Raw genomic sequence first — 14,153 nt, 5'->3', positions numbered from 1 at the left:
CCGACGCCCGACTGTGCTCGACTGGGTCATCTCAGCAAGTTTTATCGTCCGCTCGCACAACCGGCGTGTCGTCCGATCCGGCGATTGTCATCGGTGGCCAATGAAAAAGTCCTTGGCCAAGTGAACTTCGACTGCCTCCCTGCCACTCTTTGAAATTCATTTTTTTTTTTTCAATTTGTGCTTCTAAACGTGGCGGTGCGACGATCTTCGGTGATTGGGTGTGCTCCATAGAGGGTTGGTGGTTAAGCTAGCTCCGATTTGGGTTACGAGACGGTGCTGTGATTGGGATTAGAACGGTGCGCGGGATTTCTGGGTGTGTCGTTTTTATTGGTTGCGCTCGTCGGCGACTGACGGAGGGACGAACGCCTTGACCGAGGATTTCGTTTTGCTTTGCACCGGCTTCGCACAACCTTGAGAACCTTCGATGATGACGGGACGGTTCGTCTACGGGCGACCGCTACATTGAAGGGTAGGTGATTGTCTTCTTTCTGCGAGCCATAGACGGCCCATTCAACGGCCAACGATTCCCGTTTCTTAAACTACTCTTTCAGTCGTTGTGTGCATGGTCTCGTGGGCATTGCCCCTTTGTCTTCTTATATAGACATCACGTACTTGCACAGCGCGTGATGGTTCACTTTGTACGAGTCTGGAGCTGTTGAAACAAAGACGTCAGTGTCTCCGTGGCATCAAACTGCGGGCTAGCGTTCTTTCATGACGTCAGTCGAACTGTTTAGCTTCGGAAACGAAAACTGCGTTGCCAGTCCACACTTGTTTACAACGCGATTTGCCAATCGCTGGCGACTTCCATGGAGCAATCAGTTCAGATGTCGCTTCGTTTTCTATTAGTCTATGCTCACCGCTATAGTAGTTTACAACCTAAGAATAAATACAAGCTCCGCCCACGGCTATCACTGTCCTACCCAGAGAAAATTTATATAGACATTCCACCCAATCACATTTGCCCATTTTCGTGATGTCATGTTCTTCTCACTTCGTTTAGATAGTTGGTGTCCATGCACGGAGACATGTTCGTGTCGCTGGTTTTAAGTCGAGAATTTGAACGTCCCGGCAAATTTCGTCAGAGATTCTGGCATCATTTCTTAGCCAAAATCATATTTTAGGTAGGAACGACGAACCGTTAGTTTTCAATATACATGGTATTTACATTAGCACAGATAAAGTACCTACGGTTCCAAAGGAAAACAGCTTGCACGACTCTGTTACGTAGGCGATTGACGAGGGCGTCGCGGTTCTGTGGGCGGAATTGTATTTATTCTAGTTTGTAACCGACTATAGTGTGGCACATTTGACGTAAAGTCTTGCGCTTTGTGCCAATTGATGTTGCATCCACACAACAGGGCAATTCTTCATACAACAGCAATCATTGTTGACTTGTTTCTTTAGAGACGACAACGTTGCGCGAACAACCACAAATGTTTCGTGATTCGCGTCCTCACGGTATTACGATGAGTTGATATTCCCCCTATCAGATGCAACATACAAAAATGGTAGTGCTTCTTTTGTTGCGCGGCCGTTGATGTCGCCTTTTTCTTATTTTTGGTTTGTCTACAATCTTATGAAACATAAGAATGGGAAATTTATTACATTGCTTTAAGGGTGCGGATAAATATTAAGTCGCCATCATTTTCTCTATTATTGCTATTTCTATAAAAATCTGAAGGTTAGTTTCTTAGAAGATTTTAACAGCAGTGACATAATCTTTCTGTGCAACTGTGTAGGTATTAGCTTGCATTTTTATCGTGCGAAGCACGCCATCTGGTCAAACACATTTCTTACTGTAGGCGATATCACAATTTCACGATGAGTTCAGAAGTAACACGGAGATGGTCTTAACAACCCCTTAACGTATACATTCAAATCAATTGAACTGAATAAATACATTCAAGCACTCGCCAGGGGGTTTGTAATTGCCGTTATGACGACAGTGTCGCCGTCTAGTCATTTTAGCATAATTTCTTTCTTTCTCTTTTCAGAAACTGATCAGTGTTTGTGTTTTGTCATCTGTGATAAAAGGGAACATGTTGAACTTGGACTCAGTCATTTCACCTTAACACTCCTTAGTATTACGTAATTTGTGGAAATAAAGCAACCAGTTCTATCAGAGCGGACATCTTCGGCCGGCAGTGTAACAAGAGGCATCAACATCACAGATCGTGAAACTACGAAAAGATATTTTCCCCAGCGTATTCGTTCTTCCGTGAACCCGGCCACGAATAATACTCGGCGTGTCGTTTTGCAAAGAGTGTACAGTATTTTGGTGAAATCAACGTAGCAACACCCGTCAGCAAAAGGTTAAAGGACAAATGATTACAGTAAAAATGTGAATTTTTTCTCGGTTAAAGGATGACACTTCTAATTTTATCGTATCATTGTGTATGTTGGTCGTAATGACTGCTGTACAAAATGAAGTTCTGAATGCGAAACTATAGGTTTAGTTCTCGCGCGAATTAGTCTATTAGACATTTCCGTATCTCGTATGTTTTTTGTATATGTGTTTAATCATCTACGTATCACTCGTTTGTTCCGTATATATAGACTTCAAGTTACACTAAAAGTGCAGACTGGTAACACATTTTCGTCAGTTTCAAAAGTTTACCTTTTGTCACTCATCTTTCCAATCAAGTTGAGCTATTACAGTCAAAACAAAAAAGAAAAGAAAGGGAAGTGAAGCCCGGAACTTACACATTCTTAAATTTCTGCGCTGAAACCTCAGCATCGATATTACATTAAGATGCCAGTAACTTCCAAATATTTTCCCGTATCTGCGACGCTCTTGGCGTAGGAAAACGTTCTGACATCTTGCTAGCTAGAGTCCTTGGTTTGTTTTGAAACCGGTACTTTTCTTACTAATTAAGAAGAAATTAAGTGTGTGGAACCTTGTGTAGACGTAGGTAAGATCCATCGCTTCACGAATCACGATCCAACTCTGTGTTTCGTTCTCGCGTCCCTCCATGTTCACCATTCCTTCTCGGCCAGCAAGAGTATTTGCTGTTTCGGAAGTGTTATTTCCTAATTAATCATATGTTAATTAATATTTCCCTTGAGTGCCCTTTTAAGTACGAGTACCGTGACCAAGACTGACCAAGAGACCATCTTCATGACGACTCGGGCAACAGCTTAAAACACGCACATCGCACCACAGAAGACCACGCGATGTTCTGAATCTTTTCGCGAAAGGGTCGTCCACGTGCCGAGGGTCTTTCTTTCTTTCTTTCTTTCTTTCTTTCTTTCTTTCTTTCTTTCTTTCTTTCTTTCTTTCTTTCTTTCTTTCTTTCTTTCTTTCTTTCTTTCTTTCTTTCTTTCTTTCTTTCTTTCTTTCTTTCTTTCTTTCTTTCTTTCTTTCTTTCTTTCTTTCTTTCTTTCTTTCTATATTGTCGCACGGAGCAGCGTCGCGGTGTCCTTACGACACAGTATAGCGCGGGGCGTTATAATACGCGCGCTGCCGGCTGGTCGTTACTGCGGTCTCGTATTGCCGTACGTTCCCACGGTCCATACGCACAGAAGCAGTTTTTCTGCCAGGTACCGCCGCGCGAATAGGCGTCCCGCCAAGACGTCTCTTGTTTTCGTCTTCTTTTTTTTTTTTGTATACCAATGCTAGACGTCTCTCTCATCAGCTCATTAGCACGTGTTCTGGACCTCTTTTCCTGGCGCACACAAAAGTGGGCAGGCTAAGGAGACGAATGATTTAAAGCCCGGCGTTGATCTAGTACGCAGCAGAAGCCAAGCAGCAGCGTTGGTGCACAAATGGGTGTGATATTAATACTGTTTGAATATTTAAGGACTTGTGTACATTTGAGGCTTTCATTTCTCAAAAATCACGGTGTTGTTGACAGGTGCACGTCCTGTAGTTAGGCGTTCTGGTAGATTTGGACTACCTGCTGTTCTTTAACGGGTATCTGTAAATATTTTTATTTATATATTTATAGATACTGCGATCTTATACAAGATCTTGGCAGCGTGGTAATATGTAAGTGGATAAAACAGAAAAAATAAAGGGAAAACCAGTTAATGGGTTTCTTCACGCACGCGCTTTTAACAAAAGAAAAAGACAAGCGACGTTATTCACAAAAATTTTCATATGAAACAAACAATCAGTTATGACGAAGAAAACAGGAAAAAAAAAAAGAACACACGAACAATCTCAGCCAGAGCAAAAATATAAGTTCACGCGTGCGTCTTTTGCCTTTCGCCCCCATCGAAATGCCGTCTCCGCGTCTAGGAATCGAACCCACGGCCTGGAGCCTGGCAGCGCGCCGCGCCAAAAAAGAAAAAAAAAAAAAAAACAAACAAACCGCTGAACCACTACAGCGGTTCCGAAGCATTAGACAGAAGTGGCAAAGCAGTTAGCGAGCTGAACAGAGCAGCCCGCACAAGAATAAAAGTCGGGGAGGGCACAACGAGTCCGAGTGCTTCGCCGGAATACGAATGCGCGACCCAAGTTTATGAGTCTTCTCGCGATTTGAATATCTAGCCGCGTTAATTGGCGTCATCTTTATGCATACAGGTAGGAGCTAATGGTAAAACCAGTGCTATGGGTTATGAGGGCGTCGGCGCGTCCTCATCAAGGCAGTCGGGCTGTGGTTCGTGACCTGAGCGCTCAAGTTACGCAGTTATCAGTTGGCGCCTGCCGTATATACTCGTGTCGAACTGGGCGTTTTCTCTAACGGAACAACTTTCTACTCCAGAAGAAGACACAGGACTACGACACGACATGTACTGTATTTGCCGTATCTGTTGTAACAGGTCGAACACAGTATACATAGAGATTCGGAAAAGAAAACGGGGAACGAAAACCCCGCACAAAAATCGGAGCTTTATATATATATATATATATATGTGTATATGTATATACATATACGTGCGTGTGTGTGTTCAGCGCACATACAGCACACATACGCACAGAGTAATTGATAGGCCCATATAGGTCGTGCACGAAGAAAATACTACACGTTAGCAGCCACCTGGGCATACCCACAGCGTGACTAGAGCTATCCTAAGGTCATTCAATCCGATCGTGAGGAATGGTTCATTTCTTCAAGAGGAGTAAACGCAGCATGAATGCACGTGTTATCTCAACAAGGCAAAGAGGATTAGAAGCTGACACGCCACGAGCAGGTCTGAGGAGTGAAAGCAACACGGGGATTTCAACACTGAGCCGCGAAGATTGACACAGAAACAAAGGTTAAAAAAATTAAGTAAACGCATGCATAGAGTGTTCTTGTCCACATATTCCACGATACGGTTGTCAATAAGTTGTCAATGGGGCACCCACGGCGTACGATGCTCGGCTTGTGCGTATAGTTTGCTGGAACTTCCTACGCCTGAGCGGGTGGCTGGTGTATATTTTTGCAAAGCGTAATTGGTCTGCGACGTAGTTGATTTCGTGCTCTTTACAAAGCTCTCACGTAGATTTCAAACCCTTCCTCTTCTTCCTTTTTATCCTTACGTCTCTTTATTTCAATGTTAGAATAAAAAGCTAATTACTATTTATCATATAGAATATAAAATAATTTAATTTCTAAAACAAGGTACCGTCCGTTTCATGGCCGATCCCCCGCGGTGGGTTGCGCGCAGGCATCCTGAGGAACAAAACCAAATTTTACCATGTTCGAGACTCGACATGACGCAATATTTTTAACGTGTGATATAATATGTAGGTGCTCTGTTGTGCATCAATTAAAGGAGTCTTTTTGTGGCATGCCTTGTCTCTTGTGCTCCCGTTAAGCAACGCTCTTGTTCTCTCCTGCACCCAACTATCACAACTACACGTGGTGCAGTTTTCCCATTGTTTTCATTTGAGAAAGAAAAAGAAAGCTTGCAAGTGCTTGTAGTTGCGCGTATGTCTCTGACCCCTAACTTTCGTTTGTGTTTCGTGCAGTAAAATCTCGCGAGATCGTTTTTCAAGCATATGAGTCATATGTGCATTCAACACGAAGCGCGATAGTTTTTGTGAGACGGTCATGCTCAATAAATCTCCGCTCCCAGGGTGCGAAGAAAATTGGTAGATTACTTAGTCAAAGTAAACGGTGCTTGGCGGCGTCTAATACGCGAAAACAAAGGACCCCGCTGTTCTCCTCAGTCCTTGTTCTCTGGTCAGTTCTGCCGGTGTTTGTTCGTCGGCCTGTTTGTTCGTGTGTTTACTTGCTTTATTATTATTATTTTTTGCATGTTTGTTTGCTTGCTTGCTTTTGTACTTGTTCATTGGCGAAGGAAAGACGCTAGCGACGCAATACAACATAAAAAGTTCAGTTAAGTGCACGGCGTTCTTGAGAAGTGCCTTTCCCAGTGGTTCCTTCTGTCCTTACCAAGACCTCTTTCTGCTGCCGAGATTCTAGGACCATGAACATGTGCCTCGAAGGCAGATACTTAAAGTCAGCAGATCTGTGCGACCGCCTGTACACACTTAACGTGCTCCCGCAATTGTACGCGTGATTCTGTCCGTCTCTCTCTTTTCTTCTGTCTCTCCATTCGCTCCTTTTATCCCTCTCCCCCGAGTTCAGGGTAGCAAACCGGACGTGCGTATGGTTAATCTCCCTGCCTTTCCTTCTCTCTCTCTTTCTGTCCTTACCATGGCGCTCTGTACTTAGGCGAATGTCTTGCTCATGACGCCTCACACTTCGTCTTAGGCTTGGATGTCTTAGACTTCGAGACATATAACAGCGAGCTTTCAGTTTTGTGTTTCTTTCTTCGACGAAGTTCATGGCATCCCGGGACTCGTGCAAAACATTCCGCGCATTCCTGCCGGAATAAACCAATGAAATAGATCCTTCATTTTGTGTTCCCATTGAAAGGCACGCCCATAAAACGTTCACCGCTTTTTTCAATGTCATTGCTGTATAGCCTTGGGCGAGGAATGCCCGCGGTCAAAGCGAGCGTCCTTTTTTTTTTCTTAGGTGCGTATCGAATCGCGCATTGCGGCTGCGTTTAGTTCCGCGTCACTTGGCAGGGTTATGCGTAAGCGCCAGGCCTATAACGCAGGCTGCGCGGGTTGCTCGAAATGGTCCCCAAGGAGGTGCCCCTTTCCTCGTCATCGACATGTCGACGAAGTCCGATTCGTTGGCTCAAACCGTACTACAGAAATCGATACTAATAAAAAAATCGAAGCGGCAGGAAGCAATGGAGCGCGTGCGCGTGCCTTTATGTCCAGGAAAGTGAGCTGGAAACGGAGCTCGCATTATACTTCGAAATAGCTCTACTTCCAAGACGTGCAGACCTACACTTCAATGCATACGACATCAACGGGCGAAACGTTCTACAACGTTACCATAGCCAAGGGCTTAGAGGAGCCTGGCAAAACGTGTTCGGAGACGAAGAGCGGGATACACTGCCTGGTCATCCCGTTTTCACGCTTATCAAGAAAACGCTGACTTGCGCGCCGCCGAAGAAAGACAATAAGGACTGAAAAAAAAAAATGTATTGCGCGATGTTTGTGGCCACCATACTTTCCACAGGTCAGAAAACGGTGACGTCGTGTTGCGTTTGCTACCTTTGCTGTGAATCATTGGCGTAGCCGGGGCTGCGGGGAGGGGGGGGGGGGTAATTTTTCTTTCCTAAAGTTTTCCCCTTTCCTAACGTGGTCTCGATTCAGTTTTACCTCTGCGACCTCCTTTTATAAATCTCGATCTTTAAAACGTCTGGTAGAATAACAAGATTAATTGATCGCTCGATTGATTGTGTGTCAAAATTAGAACAAGGTTTGCTGCAGGATTCTCTTGCCATTGAACCGGAACAGTGCTTGCTACGTTTCTCCTATTTTACATGACGCGCCCGTTGGTCATCGAAATTTATTGTGTAATGTACGAGTACACACACACACACACACACACACACACACACACACACACACACACACACACACACACACACACACACACACACACACACACACACACACACACACACACACACACACACACACACACACACACACACACACACACACACACACACACACACACACACACACACACACACACACACACACACACACACACACACACACACACACACACACACACACACACACACACACACACACACGTAAAATAAGAGCTGCAAGAGTTTAAAACGTATCACATCTCACAGAACACCTCCCTGCCTCCTCCATCGATGCACCGATGAGCTATAGTGCGGGCAAGCAAGTCGTCCATCGCATTGTTTGTATTCTCAGAAGGGTGCACGTATTTAGCCCGGCGATCTACCGATCCATCATCGTCCATCTCTGTATCTTCCGTCATCTAGCCTTGTTTGGTACAACGGACGTACAAACAAGAAAGAGCGATGCTTTGAATAACGGCTACCCGTTCACGCCGCTCCTGTTTAGAGATCACGTGTCTAAGAAGCCGCGCCATGGTATTGTAGTGCACGCAGCCAGCATAACATCGCTGCCGCACTCCTGCCCCCCTGTCCGCCACGGTAGTACAGTGCTTACGGTGTTCGGCTGCTGACCCAAAGGTTGCGGGTTGGATTCTGGCCGCGGCGGTCGCATTTCTATGGAAGCAAAATGATGGAGGTCCGTGTACCGCACGATTTCGCTGCATGCTAAAGAACACCGGATGTTCGGAATTATGCGGAGCCCTCCACTAAGGCGTACCTCATAATCATATCGCGGTTTGGTTTTGGCACGTAAAACCCAAGAAATTATTAGTTACTCAGAAGGACAGAAAGCCGAGCTAGTTGGTAGGAATTCGCGATAAAAGACCTCGTGCAAACACGGATGCAAGAGAAGTCAGGACAACACAAACACCGGTGTTTGTGTTGTACTGTCTCTCCTGTGTCCATGCTTGAACGTCTAACATCTTTTATCGTTATACTCCGGCCCTGTCCCCCCGTTTTCGATCTCTCCGCGTAACAATGTTGTACGTAACGGTGTTCCAGCTAGTCAACAACCGTACAACGGTATAGCTGGCTGTACATACACCACGCGTTCGTACCGTAACTCCACGCAAGGCCCTGCTTATCCCGACCGAGTACGCCGCCGGTCGCATGTACGTACCTTTTGTTTTTTTGGCTATTGTTTTTCTCTCACTTTCGACAAGCGCCCGTACAGGGGACGTCGACGAACAACGACGGGCAGCAGTGAAAATATAACTCCTACAACAACAGGGCGGCAAAGATGAGAAGAAATCACGAGCGCACTTCGGAGTGAGCGAGCGAGCGAGTCAGAGAGGGTGGGACTCGGTTGTCGGCGCTGTCCGTTCCAAAAGTAGGTCTTGCTTGCTGAGCGATGAGCACGACAAGGAAGGTGGCTGCCGCAGAACTGGGAGGAGGAAGAGAATAAAGAGGAGAAAGAGAGCAAGCAGAGACCAACGAGGAAGGGAAAGTGGGAGCGGGGAAAAGGCTGATGCAGAAGCAGCGGTATGGCGCTAGGCACTGTTGTACTTACGGCTAAAACACGCCGGAGTTCGCCATGACGTGAACGTGCGAGCTTCTCACAGAAAGAGAGTGGCGGGGTTCAGAACTGTCACTTGTATACAGACATCACCTCCCGCTGGACATCACGCTGCTCTACGCCGTCGTACTTGTAAGGCACCATTAAAGAAAATTAACGCGGTATATGGTATAAGAGGATCGAACGTTTCTTCTGGTACTTTTGGGTCTGCCTTGTATATATAGTACGTAGTGCTTTCTTTCGGCAAATCAAAATATGCCCTCAAAGTGCAGGAAGGCCTCAGGGGCACCGGTCACCCCAATCGTTCTTCGATTCGCCTTGTCATTTTTTTTTATCGCGACGAGTTAGAAAGCACTTTTCGTCCGTGCTTTCTTGGCGTTTGTCATCTAGATAAGCGTGGGCCTGGGGTGCTATCCTGGACACTGTCAATTTCTGCCATCTTGTCAGATTTCGTAATGGCGGCATTTTGAGCCAATCGAAGAGGCTGTAGCAGCCCTCCGTGCGAATCAGAGTTGACCAATGGCGGAATTCGACAACATGGCGGAATTTGACAATGTCCAGACTATTTAGCACCACTGCTCCGTTGATCACGGGGCCTTCGAGTGAAGCTGTACGAGATTGACGCTGCGGCATCTCCGTGTATGCGTCTCTGTTTTTCATTGTATTATAGTGTCGAAGCTACGTGGCATGGTTTCTGTGCAAGTTCAGCGTAGCCGAATCCGGCCTGAGAAGGTACAGACGAGAAGGTACAGACTGAGAAGGTACAGACGCTGAAGTGGCGGATGGAAGGCTAGTATGTTTGCAGAGAGAGGTATAGACTGACAGATAGAGAGAATGGACCTTTATTCAGCCGGTTATTTATGTAGGGCCGGTTTACATTGGCCTATACAAGATGGCCGGCAGGGCAAGCCTACTGACGACCTCATAGCCGCGCTTGAGGATGCAGTCTTGTACCTCCGGTTCTGACCTGCGCAGCAGGGTTGCCCAGTCATCTGGAAGCGGGATTTCCCTTAATTCCGGAGGAAGCCGTTGATCTTCCTTGCATTCTCGGACTACATGGTTGAAGGTCGCTCTCTCATAGCGCAGCGTGCATTTGAGAGAAAACTGCGTCGGTGTAAAATATGGGGGAGAAATGAGTGGATTGGTGGGATTAGAGCGAGGGGGTCATTGTTAGGAAAATAAAGGTAGCGCTATCTTCAGCAGGCCTTAAGGAAGCATTGCTTAGCGCAACAACGAAGGGAGTTTGGTATGAAAGTGTAGAAGACAGATGAAATTAAAGCGCTTTGAACCGACGTGGGGAGCGGCGGTCGCCCGCTCGTCTTCATTCTCCATAGGCTAAGCGAGGAAGAACGCCATAACGCTTAGGCCGCTTCGAAGCTCTCGCATCTTGTCTCTCTTTCTTAAGAATTTTTGTTCTTAGTCGGCAATAATGGCTGTCGATTCGGAGCTTTATGCGCTTTACCATGGGAGAGCGGTAAGCCGTCCTGAACCTCTGCGAGGAACAAGCGAAAAAATCTTTCAGCTGAACAGTTAACAAGTTTGCTTGAAATGAAGCAAGGTGGGTGACCGGGCTAGTTCGTATTACATCGCGACGTTAACGGGAACCTTGGCGTCTAGTGCTTGAAGTGGCTTGCACGAGTCACGCTGTGCATGACATACACCGCGCCGTACCTCTACAGGTGCGCCGACTGCTGGCCATACTTTGCTCGGAATTACGCAGTGATGAAACAAACAACACCTACATAGTCCTCGTGGTGAGAAATATACGTCTTCAAGGGCATTAGTCCTTTAATAAAGCAAATGCTTTTCTACGCCTTCTTTCCCAGAGTTTGCTGTTTGACTCGCCTGCTTTTAGTCAACCTGTCGCTGAGTAAAATGCAGCGGTCAAACTTTTAACGCGAAGATGTCTTTGTGGACCCTGTAGCGTTCGCTAAAACTCACGTTCAAGACCGCGCAGAGGAAGTGTGGCTGGAGGAGGCAGTCACACCCTTCTTCGCGCGCCTCAGCCATCTTCTGCGCTGCTCGTGCGTACGGCGCAAAGCTCCAAGTGGACGCGCTGCTCGCGCGTTTATGTGGTTTTAGGGGCGAAGCACATTAGGATCTCGTCTTGTCGGCGTGTCATGTCATCGTCACGGTCCATCATAAACGGGTATGCGCCACAAAAATTGAGTAAATCCCACTACTCGCCACCGGTCCATACTATGCATACTATGAGTTAAAGGGACACTAAAGAGAAACAATGAATTGGTTTAGATCGATAAATTGTGCTGAGAACTCTAATGTCGTTAATTTCGCCATGATAGGTTTATTAATAGAGGAGAAAATCAAGTTCAATGTTTCATTCTTAAATTTCGCGCCGAAATCTCCCCGCGTGACGTTACGGATTTTAAAGTGTATTTATCGGATTTTGGCGCCATTGGTGCAACAAAATTACCCCAAACTTGGTATGTCAAGTCTATGGCCCCCACAGAAGACAATGTACTTCATTTTTACCCTTTAGTAACTACGTAGTCCCTAGTATGCACCGTCAAAACATGTGACGTCACGCCGAATGGTGCGGAAACTTCAAGGTGGCGTCGCCAACCACATTTTGTTTTTGCGCGTTTTGTCGCTTACTAAGCGTGTTCTCGCTCCCAGCATGGTGTTTTTGGTATCGTGAAAGAGTACATTACTAATATGAAAAATATCGTTTTGCTCTTTAGTGTCCCTTTAGAGGTTCGTCGTTACTGCTTAAACGTTATGTTTGGCTTAGCAGCGGTGTCAGAATCCCCGACGAAATTTACCAAGGCGCTTAAGTGTCCTATCTAAAAACAGAGACACAAACGTGCATCTCTACGGTAAAGTAATCTATTTCTTGAAACGCCACTTCTTGAAACATATCTTCAAAGTGATGGTGCGTTAGTGGACCGGTGGCGAGTAAAGGCAGTAAAGAGTAAAAATTTTGCTGTGGGAAACACCGGCGCACACTGCATGCTTCGCCCCTCCCCAAGTTTCACGTTAGTGGAGCTGAAACACTCTTCCCTAAATGCTTCGCCCCTCCTCATTTTTTTTACTGCGAAGCTGTTTTCAGCCTAAGGATAAATATAAGCTCCGCCCCCCAGTACCTCGGCGTGCCTTTCAATCATCTACTCAAGAGAGCCGTGCTTGGTGGTTTCCGTTCTAACCGTAAGTACTTAATCGCTGCCAATGCAAGTACTGCGCATATTATGAATTAAAAGGTTGTCGTCACTTGTTAAAACGTTGTGTTTGGCTGAGCAGTGATGTCGGAATCATTTCTGAATTCAGCCAGGAAGTTCAAGTTTTCTACCGAAAACAAACGACACCAACACGTGCTTGTATGGCATAGTCATCAGCCTGAAATATGCGTGAGGCGCTTGACGTCACGCAAATAAGCAATTGCAATTGGATGATACATTTATGCGAATTCTCTATTGGTGGGACAGCGACGGCCGTGGGCGGGCCGTAGTCTAACCTGTGCCGTCGTCGTAGTAGTAGTAGCAGTAGTAGTAGGAGGAGTAGGCGTCAGGCAGGTCATATGACCAGAAGGGAAGTGAATAAATAAATAAGTAAAACGAAATGAGGATGATGAGCCTAAAAGATGGTGGTGATGATGCTCGAAACGATGATGACGTTGCTATATAATAATGACGACGCTGCTTGCGTTCCTGTGCAGCCGTGATAGGAGCACGCGTTTTGGGCGGGTGGAATGGGTCACGACCGTACTGGAACGCCGTTATAGCGTTCAAGCGCGGCCGTGAATGAGCGTATCGTCGCGCGGGATCCACGTGGCTAAACCTAAAAGAACAAAGAGACAACAAAGAAACCCTTAGTGAATACTTTGCTGAAACTTAGGAGCACAATGCAATGCGTAACGAAAGGGGCGACAACCTCGCTGTCCGACGGTTTTCACAGCGTGGAGAGAGAGAGAGAATAAACGTTTATTTTGAGCAAGCGCGCTGTGCGCCCAAGGTGGGCGGCCTCCTTATTCCAGGTAGCCGCGGGCCTTCGCCATCTCTCGTGCCCGTTGAATCAGGCTTCGCTGATTCTTCAGGTCTGGGTCCGATAACTTGGCCTCCCACTGCTCTTCGGTCAGTGTAGCGGTGCTAGGGTTTTTTTTGCATCCCCATAGCATATGGCATAGAGTGTCCTCGACATCACAGTACTTGCAGATGTACGAGTGCTCAGTCGGTGAGATACGGTGAAGTAATATACCGTGAACGTAAGTGTTTGTTTGCAGCTTCCTGAGGGTTACTGCCTCTTCCCTAGTTAGGCTGGGGTGAGCTGGCGGATAAGTTCTTCGGCCTAGCCTGTAGTGCTGTAAGATGTCGCTGTACTTTTTGGGTACATCATCTTTCCTCCTAAGTGAGTCCTGTGGGAAGGCCCGGTGAACATGAGCTCGGGCGGAAGCGTCGGCTGCCTCATTTCCCATCAGGGACTCGTGACCCGGAGTCCAAACGATGTACGTTTCTGGTAGGTTCTTCTTTGCTGTAGCTGTGAGTATTTGTAAGGCTTGCCTGGAAATTCTTCCTTTCTGAAAATTTCGACAAGCTGCTTGTGAATCGGTTAGTATGATTGCTTCCTCAGCACAGGTTGAGATGGCCCAGCGCTATGGCTGTTTCTTCAGCCGTATCGATTTCCGTAGTTAAGATGCTAGCTGCCGTTCTCTCTTTTCCTTTACTGTCGACTACGCTCACGGCATGGGCTGGGATTCCTGAATATTTTGCTGCATCAGTGTATCTTG

The 14,153-nt window shown here is 46.5% G+C and overlaps 1 protein-coding gene across 1 annotated transcript in view; it reads left to right on the top strand.

Moving 5' to 3' along the window:
* The first annotated feature begins 349 nt into the window (after window positions 1-349).
* The window catches only part of LOC119389870 (uncharacterized), a 297,565-nt gene continuing 283,761 nt past the window's right edge, over window positions 350-14,153 (top strand). The window contains exon 1 of the mRNA XM_037657277.2: window positions 350-469. The gene's annotated coding sequence lies outside the window, so the exon portion shown is untranslated. The remainder of the gene's footprint in view (window positions 470-14,153) is intronic.

This window comes from Rhipicephalus sanguineus, chromosome 4, assembly GCF_013339695.2.
Source record: "Rhipicephalus sanguineus isolate Rsan-2018 chromosome 4, BIME_Rsan_1.4, whole genome shotgun sequence".
Taxonomy (NCBI): Eukaryota; Metazoa; Arthropoda; class Arachnida; order Ixodida; family Ixodidae; genus Rhipicephalus; species Rhipicephalus sanguineus.
Note: the sequence above shows the minus strand (reverse complement) of the source record. Positions and strands in the feature narration are given on the sequence as shown.